Here is a 12,419-nt window from a genome sequence, read left to right on the forward strand (position 1 = left end):
CCGTGGAGGCGTGATAATGTTATGTTCAATCCCACTATTCGTTAGTAAGAGAGACGGCTAGCGTAGATAGACAGCTCTCGCGTAGCTTTGCGTGAAATTAAAAAAAAACAAACAGACGAGTAACATTCGTGTGGACTTTTTTCTTTTTTTTGTATCACACATTAACTGTGCATTTTTGTTCCTTTTAAGATTTAGCTAAATTAATGTTATTTTTGTGGAGGTTATTAATTGATAGGTGAGTAGTTTGGATTAAAACTATGACGCAGAAAGAGACATTTTCAATGACCAGTTACATAAGTCAAAAATGTTATTGTGTAAGTGAATTCCTTCTAGATTCAAATGTGAGCAGTGAAATAATAATTTGATGTCGTGTCGTTTATAGAAATCATGAAAACGAACCGGTTCAAAGCATTAAATTAAAAAGGAGAAGCAAATTTTATGAATTATTACGTAATTAAGGAGCAGACGAAGGGAAACGTAAACTCAATTATACAGAAAAATATTTATGTTTGAGTTATAATTTCAAATACGGTAAACAAGTTTAGAAAATTTGTTATTCAAAACTCATATCTTTATAATCATGAAATGGCAAAGAGATAAGAAATATATAAATTCGCATTTGTTTAATCCATGTCGAAGACAAAATAATGAACCTGGAATTTCTCTCCAGCTGCAATAGTTTAATGAGAGCCTGCAGGGCTTAAAAACGTCTGCTATCTTGATAACCTCGAGTAATGTTGAGAATATAAACATTAAACTATCTGAGCTGCGTTTTTCCTCGTTAATGTTGTCAACATATTCCAAAATGGACGGGAATGGTTGACATATCTGTGCAATTGGCTATTTATAATCTGTAATTTGCTATTTTATCGATCACGCGTTCTTTCTTAAGCAGTGTCACGTGGCCGTTAATAGCCAAGATTTTGAAATACCTGAAAAAATATATAATATATGACTTGCGTGCGTAACAAAGAGGCTACTTAATAAAAGGAACAGGTTTTCAGTCTAGTTATTAGCATATTTCAATGACAATTATTGCGTTTTGAAGTTTTAAGTTCAAGAAAATGTTACTGTAAATAAATCAAATTCTTAGCAGATGATGACAGATTATTTCTTCTTATTTTCCTTTGTCTTGTTTCAGACGACACATTAGTACGAACTTCTATGCTCGATAGATGGCTATTTCTTAGAAAAGGTTTAACTCTCATTGAAACTTGTTTTACGGACCCAGAAATGTTCCCTTCATAGAAGAAGGATAGATAAGAGCGAAACAGTTACCTTATATACATTACAACTGTTTATGTTCATTTTTAAACATAAAGTTACACAATAGATTATCAATGCTCTACCTACCGCATGTATCGAAACCTGATTTCTAGCGTTATTAGCCCTAAGACTTACGGCTGAGTAACCAGAAAGAAATTGTTTATCTAAAAACGGATACACTGCTTTTATGTATTTAAAAACCTATATATATGCTTTTATTTATTTAATGATCGATATATATATATATATTAGTTTTATTTATTTAAATTACAGATATATTTATTTGTTTAATAATTGTTTGTTTATCTGTTTAGAATTAAGAACAAAGCTATACAATGGGCTATCTGTCCTCTAAAAACAGGTCCTCGTATAGTTTTGCGTGAAATTTAATAACAGTTTTTTTTTGTTTTGTTTTTTTAATTTCACGCCAAGCTACACGAGGGCTACCTGCGTTTTCGTCCTTAACTTAGCATGGTAAGATTAGAGGAAAGGCAGCTCATCATCACCACCTCCTGCCGTCTTTTGGGATACTCTTTTACAAACGAATAGTGGGATTGACCGTCACTTTAAAACGCCCCCACAACTGAAAGGGCGAGCATGTTTTGTTTGGCGGGGTTTCGAACCTGCGACTCTCAGATTACGAATCGAGCGCCCTAACCACCTGGCCATGCCGGATCGTTTTAATAATAGATATATTGGTTTTGTTTAGTTAATAACAGGTATATTGTCCTTTTTTATTTAACAACAGATATATTGGTTTTGTTCATTTAATAGTTTCCAGTCTTATAATCTGTAATTTTTGCAATGGTTCGTCTTTTTTGTTAACGCAAGTTTGTATACAGTATTTCTCAATGATAATCAAATCTAGTAAAATATTTAACGCCCAGCAAATCATATTTTAAATATATTGAAAACGCGTACTTATAGAAGCGATGATCGAGTGATGGCGCTATCACTTGGTGTGACAAGGATCAGAGGCCGCGTCCATCAGATTACGAGTCGAGCGTCCTGATCACCTGGCCATGCCGGGCCGTATACTCAAAAAGTGAACTCATACAAACCACAGATGACTATTTCCCCTGCCAGGTTCAAATCACCTGTGGCTTCTAATATTTATCTATTTTTTGTTTGTTTTATAACAATATAAATCTTTTTTATTAAAGAGTGTCGCTAAATATATTTGATGAATAAAGTGCTATCCATACCTCATATTAGAAATTGGCAACAAATTGACTGCGGTACATGCGAACCCATACAAATAAGACATGTGCCTAAGGGTGTGATTTGCACCCAACTGATTCGGAATGAAGGCTCTAAGACACGATGTATTCATAAAAACAACAACAACTGTACATAGGAAGTACAAGATTGTCTTTGATTTAAGTGACTTGGCAACTACCATATAAGCAGAGAAATGGGATAGATATTAAACAGCTGACTTTAATCTGACCTGTTTTCCGAGAAAGCCGTTTACAGAATATAGTAAATTACTGAATATTATTGAACCCGATGACAAGAAGTCTACTTAGAGATAGTTACCCTCAACAATATTAATATGGTGAAATAAAACGGATTCGAAACACTATAGATATTACATATATTTCACCATTATAAGAAGCCTAATACCATTTCTTTGGTTTTCTGACCCAGTCTGGGCTGATCTGGGGTGAAACTGCAGTCCACAGGAGTGGGTACGGCCAATCAAAACATGTATTAAGGTCGCTAGGTAACTTTTTTTTATCAATTTCAACGCCGGCGTAAAAGAAATGTTTAACATATATATATATATATATACATACAATATCACAAGGCGTGTTAAAAATAGCCACGACAATATTCAAGAAATTCGATTAAAGAAAGCCATAACAATACCAAGAAATCTGTTTAAAGATAGTTATTGAAAACAATACCAAGAAATCTAATTAAACAAAGCATGCCAAGGTGGAAAGCAATTTGAAATATAATCATTAAACAGTTAGTCCACTGTATAATACCGAATAATAAATCAGGCGTATTGGCATAATACTATTCCTAAACTTAATCGTCTGTTTAAAGACGATTTAACACTATAAAAATATTTTTTAATGGAAAAATATATTTAAAAATACTTAAAATGATATCAAGGAATCCACTAAAGATGTCTACTATCGTTCTAAAGGATCTGATTAAAGATGTTTATATCAGTGTATAATATTCATTTGTTTGAAGATGGTTATAGCTATTTTAAAGAATCTGTTTGAAGACGACAACTTTTGTTCACAGCTGTCTCGCTAGTGTGCCCAGCTTAGAAATGCGAGGACTCATGGTTCGTGACCTCTTGCTGCAAAAAACGTGTTCTTCATTTTGGACTCACGGGCTAGTTATAAGAGTAACAGTCCATTCAATTATTCGATCTACAAGGTGTCCTAAAAGTTTTTTGTTGTTTATTAGCTGCTTTATATCTAGTCTATCACCTCAAAATTACGGACGACTGTGTGCAGACGTCCTCCGATGGGACAGTGTTAAGTTTATGGACTTACAACGCCAAAATCTGGAGTTCCATTTCCCGCGGTGGATACATCAGATAGGCCATTGTAACTTTGATCGAAATCAAACAAACAAATTGTGTGCAGATAACACTTGTGTAGCTCTGCGCGGAATTCTGAAACAAGCATAGACAAAATAAGATAAAACAACAATGAACATGGAACTGTCACCCTTGTTTTTGTACTTACGTCTTATTTCATTAAATGGGCAATAGAGTTATTACATAAAAACGTGAAACTGATAACCATAAGGCCTTTCTGTTTTCACGTAATTACTAAGGAACATCAATAACAAAATAAATTATCAATATTCTGAAGCCACATTAAAATTATTATATACACGTTCAAAAACTCATAAATAAGATTAGCAAATTAACTAAGTATTACGTTCCAGAACTGTTCGTTGTTAAGCGCAAATCTATAAATGAACCAGCTATCTCTGCTGCGTTTACTACGAATATGAAAACCCAGTTTTTTAGAGTTATAAGCTACCAGATGCTGCAGTGACGTACATAAGTTACTTACCAGTAAATAACGTTATTTACAGAAACTTCTGTGTTTTCGATATCAAGAAGAATGAGACGTTAAGGATTAAGAAATATAATAATAAAAAATAAAAAAGAATATTACGTTCAGATAGGCCTGAGTGTTTATGTTTTCTTATAGCAAAGCCACATCGGGCTATTTGCTGAGTCTACCATGAGACATCGAACTCCTGATTTTAGCGTTTCAAATCTGAGAAAAAAAAACATGCTAAATCAAAATTATGATAATATTATGCATACGTAATTTATAGAGAATTACATCCACCCTCGAAGATTGTTTTCAGTTAGAAATTAAAAACGTGACTTGGCGAGAGTGACTGCGGATAGAGAAATGTATTTATCGCAACTTGATTAAGGACCTACCCCTGCGAAATAGCGTGATTTCATGGAGGCCATTACGTGTACTCCTATCTATCTTTTGAATGGCTTAGAAACGTTCTTCAAAAAAGTGGGTAATAACATTGACAAGAAAAATGGGTTGTGTGGCCTTGGAAGATGGATATTTATTTTTACAGTGAGACATGTACGAGTTTTATGAGCGTTGTAACATGTCTTATACGTAAACATTTCTCTTGGCCTACTTTACTGAACAGAGCAAACATGTCTTTTACTACAAATTAAAATAAAGTTGAAAGATTTAATACATAAAAAATAACGGCATAGTTAAGTTTTTGTAGGTTATTTAGAAGCTGTTATTTGATGTTTAGTGAGTGAAACGTGAACGGACTATTTTCTTTCTTTGTTTCGGATACTTACGCAAAGCAACTCAAGGGCAATATCTACGTTGGTCGTCTCTAATTTTGGATTGATAAACTGGAGCGAGGGCAGCTAGCCAGTATCATTCACTGCAATTCTTGGTTCTTGTGTCATAGTTCCAACGTGCAAAAGACGAATTTTGTGTAATAACAGGACGCGAAACCTGGACTCTCGGATCCACAGTCCGATGTGCTGAACACCAGCTCACGCCTGTCCGTTTTACAAAATAGGTAGAAGAGACAAACTTATTTTAACAGAGTCACGTGATAAAAGTACAGTCTACTTACATATACATACAACTGAATAATAAATGAAGTTTATGCCTTACACATAACAATACATTTAAGTATTTCAGAGAAAATTTGGTACAGCGGTAAACTTGTAGAAAAGGCATTTCGAGGTTAACTTCTGCAACCTCTAATAGAACGTTGACACAGTTTACGACACGCTAACTTTCGTTAACTTAATTGCTAAGGTTTTATAGTGCCTAGCAAACCCAAACAAATTTTATTAGTCCAAATAAACAGTTTATAACGCTGAAATTTAAGGTTCGATTCTGATATTGGTACCGCACAGACAGCTTATCGTGCAACTTTGGGTTTAACAAACAAACAAATATTACAAACACTTATAAGTTTAATTCTGTCGTTTCTGAAGTAAACTGCCAATGGGGGGGGGGGGGGCAGAAGGATCGAATGGGAATATCTAAAGTCGCTCTTTATATATATTTTGTTCCCTAAAATAATAGTATTTTTTCTGAAAAGGAAGAAACTTTAACATTTAAAACAAAATATAAAAAACGTGTTTTTATCGCTCTTTTTTTTGACTGTAATAAATATTTTAAAATGATGATAAGTTTTGAATAAACAAGAGGGAAGCCGTAACTGAGACTATTAACCAAGTCTCATGCTGATTGATTACTCTCACACTTTATAAAAAAATAACAAAAAAACCCGTCGCCAATTTTACACAAGTGCCAACCATTTGTTGGTTCTGATGAATGACAGAACACTCTTGAGCTAAAGGGATCGTTTTTCTTACGCGATGTGTCACCTCTTTACTTGTTAACTAACCTCAAGATTATAGGCATGTTGTTAGATCTGTGTTATTTATTAGTCCAAACATAAGAAATACTTAAATATAGCTTATTTTCAGTTATCAAGTATCCACTTTGTTTCCTCAACGAGTAAAGCAAGGTTGTTTCATCACCGTCAATTACAAGTCGCATTTATCTTCATATTTTAACTAAGCCTTGTCCCTATACTTATCTCTTCTGTTGGGTCACCCGTCTGTCCTCGCAATGTCAATGATATGTTCATAATTTGCCCCCAGAAAGTGTTCGTTAAATAAACTAATAATTTAGGTCTGTTGATTTATTTAATCAACAGAGTTAAAACTTCACAATATGCTAAACAAAATCATTTAGTTATTTCCACAAAAAGTCATCGTTTGTACTAAATAATTTTAACACAAAAAACAAACTATAAAAAATGAAAATAAATTAGCTGTCTTTACAGTATTAATTCCTTACTTTATGAGAATGAGTACATTCACTATACTTGGTTAAGCGTGGCCTATTCGTTATTGTGTCAGGTTGCGAATCCGAGGATCTGGGGACTTGAGGCATGATTCCACTAAATTCCGGCCCTTATTCAATTTCCTTTAAACAATGGCCCGACATGGCCAAGTGGGTTAAGGTGCTCGACTCGTAATCCGAGGGTCGCGGGTTCGACTCCCGGTCGCACCAAACATGCACTATTCGTTGGTAAAAGAGTAGCCCAGGAGTTGGTGGTGGTGATGACTAGCTACCTTCCCTCTTGTCTTAAACTGCTAAATATGGACCCTTTCAACCTTTATGGTGGGGGCGTCAGTAGTTAAAAATTAGGGATGACGTTTGTTTCATATCCCAGGCCTGTCTGCGCTAGCCGTCCCTATTCGTCATGGCTACTCTTTACCAAAAGAGTAGCTGAAAATGTTTGGTGCAACTGGAATTCGAACTTGCGACCCTCAGCTTACAAGTTGAACGATTTAACCCACCTCGCGATGCCGGGCTCAGTATGACTGTAATCAGTGATCTAACTGTTAAACCCTCCCGTCCTGGTTAAAATTTCCAATATCATTTGCTATAAATCATGTAACGTTCATAACATGAATAGATTTAGTATTTCGTCAAATGTATTTAATTGTCTTAGTACTACCGTTGTTAAATTTATAGCTAAGTTAGGCTTATTTGGTAACTTGTATATAATTGAATTTCTTCCGTAAATTGAGAAGCTAACGTTTGGAACTTTTTCTGAATTAGAAATACATATTGTTTCTGAGGTCGTCCGTGGTGATATGAATTCTTCATAATATTTTCGTGTTCTGTTAGGATCTATTGCTTTTATGTCTGAGTTGATTATATCTGTCTATTACACTTGATTCGTTAATTTAACGAGATTGGTCAGAACGCCTTTCCCTTAGGGCACAATATAACTCATTACATTAAGTTCAGAAAACTTCATTTATTTCAATTAACTTTATTTTGAAGTACCGACAAGAACAGCAAAATATGCCTTTAACAAGCCCGCTAGGCGATGATAGATATTATGTATTTGAGGATAGTTGTTAGGCGTAAAAAAAGAAACACCGACATATTTAAGGAAAAATATGTCAGAATTTATTATAGCCTTATTATTATCTAGTTCACACTATAACATTTGTTTCAGTAAATACACAATGTCTCAACCATACTTTATCTGTTATATCATAGCCGAAGAGTCCTATTCTGAATAACAGGGATCGTCAAACCGGTTGGGATCCTTTATTTTCGCTCATAAATTATGAACATTTTGTAATACAACGGATTATTTTCTACGTTAACAATCTGTTATCATATTAAATAGTAATAAACTATATACCAATGTTATATTCATACGCTTCATTTTTCGAAACTCTATCGATTATTATTACATTTTTAGGGTCTAAAATATTTTTAAGCCAAAACAAGACACATTAAAAATATACAAAGTACACTCCATTTTTTTAAAAAAAATTATCCTAAGGCACAAGCTACAACGAGGGATTATATAATGTTTCATTGGATTTGGAGGTGACTTTGTTTTATTATGGTCACAGTTCTATCTTTATATGCAGTATATATTTAGGACAAAATAAAACATTAGATTTCAGGCTACTTTCGAAGAACAATGAAGGTAAACCACAGGTGAAACATTAACACTCTATTAATATTCATATTTAGTAAAACAGAGACTCAGTGGAGGTGACTGAGTTCAGAAAACAGTTAAGTGTGTCCCCATTTTACTTTAATAACTGCATTGTTGCAACATATTTAATCAATGTGTCATTTGGGATTTTACTCCAAATGTCTCTGATATGCTCCTATAATGTTTATTTAGAAGTAACGTTTGATTCGTCAAGTTTTTTGATCTATCAAATCTCAGATTTGCTCAACTGGGTTGATTCGGGGCTGTGAGGGCCATTACATCATTTTAATGACTCCTGCAACTTCTTTCTTAGCTAAGTAATTTCTGCATAGGTTAGAAAAGTGTTTGGGTCATTATCTTCTTGGCAGTAGAGTCCTTTACCAATAGTATGCAAATCACTGGTATACCAGGACGGATCAGTTTCTGATGGAACTCGCGCTGCTCCATTATTTTATCTATTTTACAAATAGCACCTGTCGTCGCATCAGCAGCAAAACACCTCCAAACCATCACATTGCCTTCCCCATGCTTCTTGGTAGGTAAGTATCTTTCACCTTTCTTTCACTGGATGTACAATCTACGCTTTGAACCAAATATTTCAGACTTGAATTCATCCATCCATAACATCTTTTTCAATCATCAACAGTCCAGTTTTTGTACATTTTAGTAAATTTCAGTCTATTGAAAAAATATGGATATCGAAATAAAGTTTTTAACTGCTACATGACCAAGTATTCCATTCTAGTTGAGTCATCTTGACACTGTAGATCTGGACGTTTTTCTGTCATTTAGCACATGGTTGTTCATCTCATGCTTGAGATCAGTGGCAGTCTTCCTTCTGTTCTGAAGGCTGCCTAAACAAAGATACTGAACATTAGCATTATTAAGTTTAGACCTTCTGCCTTTTCCTTTCCTATTTGCAATTTTTTTCTGTCTCGGTCTCACAATCTAGGTTGTACTTGAAAGTGTTTGAGGAGCACTTCTAGTCTGCAACAATTTGTCAGAGAGTCCAACCAGCGTCACGTAATGCGAACACTCTGCTCTACTGATAATTCTCTATACTGTTTTGGCCGTCACATGACAGCTAAACTTAATATATAGTTTTAAACGCGATTTTTATCAAGACTTATTACATGGAGTGCTAGTAAATTGATTTCTTTTAGCACATACCGGTACCATATGATAGTTCCTTCTTTACATATAGTTAAGACAGCATTGGGTACCACAACAGTTATTTCAGACCCAAAATGTCAACAGCAAGTATTCCCACGTGACCTGTCTCATTTAGTTATCAACAGGGATCAGTGAGGCATTACCACAGTGTCGACATCTACAATCTGTAACGAAATGAAAAAAATTAGCCCTATAAAATGGAAATAATGACAAACTCTTCTCTTGTTCTAACACTTTCTAGCACAGTACCATACACCAAAACGAAGTACGGAAACATAAACTACCCTCATTGCACCTTAGATTGTTTAAACCCACCAGTGGCAGAGCGGAATGTCTGTGGACTTTTACTGCTACAAACTGGATCTCGATACCAGTGGTGGGAAGAGCACAGATATCTCTTCTTGAGGTTTACCCCCCATTGGCATAACGGTATGTCTGCAGACTTACAACGCTAGAAACCGGGTTTGTTTGTTTTTGCCCGTGGTGAGCAGAGCACAGATAGCCCATTGTTAGATTTGTGCTTAACTTCAAAACAATCAAACAAAAACAAACAGATCGTTTAAACATAAAACCTTAAATTTGACTGAGGCGTTTAAAGACTTTAAAAATAAAGTGTTCTAAGATTTGTAATCTATATGGAGTCAGGTGTACGGGTTACGGATCGAAAAGCAATAGGTTTGATTATATGGTTCTGTAATTTCAATTATAAGAGTGTAAAAGTATTATAGTTAATTCTACTATTCGGTTACGAATATCGGTATGGATGTCTAGTACTGATAACTCTGCCTCATTTCTAGACAGTAATTCCAAATTAATGATGATTATACTTCAACGTTGGGTTCTCTAACCTGGTTGTGTAACAATTTAAAATATGATAAATAATAATTATGGGATATGACTGTGAATGTATATAGTGCAAACATCTCAGTTAATAAACACTTGGATACAATCTAGTTATTAAGCCGAACGCTGTAGTTATCTGTATTAAACGCTGGAACATATCTCTGATGTTCTGAACCCTAAAAGTAGCGTTTTTAAAATCTAAGTAATCGGTAATTGTATGTTGGTATTATGAAAGATCCATGATATATAAAGTTAGAGCCATTTTATGCAACTTTTACGTGGTGCTAAAATTTTAACAAAATTAAAGTTAATCAATCACTAGCAAGTGTTATGCATGTTCTGAAACACTGGTATGAGAGAGAAATAAATTAAATAATTCTCTCGCACCAGTTCAGTTCAGGTGAGCTTCACCCTGAAATAGGAGTAGACTAATCTAACGATTACAATAAAACAAATAACAATCGAAAAAAAATACTTCAAGTTCCAAGAACCTAAATACCTCAGTCTGAAATTAAAATAGCATCTTAAATCAAATCTAATTTCTCGATACAGGAAATATCCTGGATTCTATAATAGTCCCAACAAACGGAATCAAGTCGCTCAGGGCTCACACATATCACTCTAGTTGCACAAGACCTAAGGTAATTTACGCAACTCGCCGACAGAGAAGACAGCTGTCTATTTTTGGATGTAATAAGTTTAGTTATAGTTATATTACCTGCACGAAAACATGCTTAATGACCAATAAACGACCCTGGATCAGTATATTATTTGATTTCGCTTGATTCACTTTCTATGTCCAAACCAAAACCTGAAGCGAAAAGAAATTTCGAAAAAAATATCAGATTAGCTACGAGGACGAAAAACAACAACATATGGTACCTTTCTTTATCACATCTATTTTCTCCCATTTAAATTCAGGCTCACCAAGTCATCCATATTTTCAAAAAATTCAAAATCAATCAAATTTTAATTTTGCACTTGTCAGTAAGTTGAAATAAATAATCCTTGCCCCCAGGAAAAACACTTATTTAACAAAACAATTAAATAACACAGTGAAACACAACTTTAAAAAAATAAAAATAAAACAAAAGAAAATTAAATACGGAAAAAATAAATAAAACCTTCTAATAACAACAATCACCTACTCCCCCTTGTGAACGATATAGGTAACATCAATTCAATAGAACAACAGGTATTTTAACAAGGAAATACAAATAAAAGCAAACTATTTAGCAAGAAGCCCGGCATGGCTTAGCGCGTTAAGGCGTGCGCTTCGTAATCTGAGGGTCGCGGGTTCGCGCCCGAGTCGCGCCAAACATGCTCGACCTCCCAGCCGTGGGGGCGTTATAATGTGACAGTCAATCCCACTATTCGTTTGTAAAAGAGTAGCTCAAGAGTTGGCGGTGGGTGGTAATGATTAGCTGCCTTCCCTCTAGTCTTCCCGTCCCTACTAAATTAGGGACGGCACGGTGCAGTTAGGCTAATAACCTAATCACTCAAATAACTGTTCATGTAATCCCAAGTGATTGCGGCCCTGTGTTTCGTGACGGAATCGAGTGGTAAATGAATGATGAATGAATGAATTTAGCAAGAAACAAATGTGACTTGAAAAACTACCTGATACAATGAAATACACGAAATCAAAACGTATTATGAAACTAACTCCAATAAAATTAAAACATAAGATAAACAATTCATTTAAGCAGACATATTTAAACAATATACACTCTTTATGATAACATAACATTTCAATAAAGAGACAAAATATCCTTCAAGGAAAAGCAACAAAAATAACAATGGTCCTTCCTACTAACCCAGAAAGTGCTCAAAATTTGACAAAAATAAACATAGATTTTATTCACTAAAAACCCCTTAAACACGAACAACGATAAAAATAGGGATATTCTGCACACAAGACGGCTCGGCCTGGCCAAGCGTGTTAAGATGTTCGACTCGTAATCCGAGGGTTGCGGGTTCGAGTGCCGGTCGCACCAAACATGCTCGCCTTTCAGCCGTGGGGGCGTTATAATGTGACGGTAATATTCGTTGGTAAAAGAGTATCCCAAGAGTTGGCGGTGGGTGGTGATGACTAGCTGCCTTCC

General features: G+C 34.8%; 1 protein-coding gene across 2 annotated transcripts in view; it reads right to left on the bottom strand.

The window, feature by feature from the left end:
- Nucleotides 1-7,728: 7,728 nt before the first annotated feature.
- LOC143235289 (wings apart-like protein homolog) overlaps nucleotides 7,729-12,419 on the bottom strand; it is an 84,554-nt gene continuing 79,863 nt past the window's right edge. The window contains exon 20 of one of the 2 annotated variants that reach the window (XR_013019003.1): nucleotides 7,729-9,152. The gene's annotated coding sequence lies outside the window, so the exon portion shown is untranslated. Of the gene's footprint in view, nucleotides 9,636-12,419 lie in introns of both variants that reach the window. The other variant, XR_013019002.1, reaches the window with a different exon arrangement.

This window comes from Tachypleus tridentatus, chromosome 12 (assembly GCF_004210375.1).
Source record: "Tachypleus tridentatus isolate NWPU-2018 chromosome 12, ASM421037v1, whole genome shotgun sequence".
Classification (NCBI taxonomy): Eukaryota; Metazoa; Arthropoda; class Merostomata; order Xiphosura; family Limulidae; genus Tachypleus; species Tachypleus tridentatus.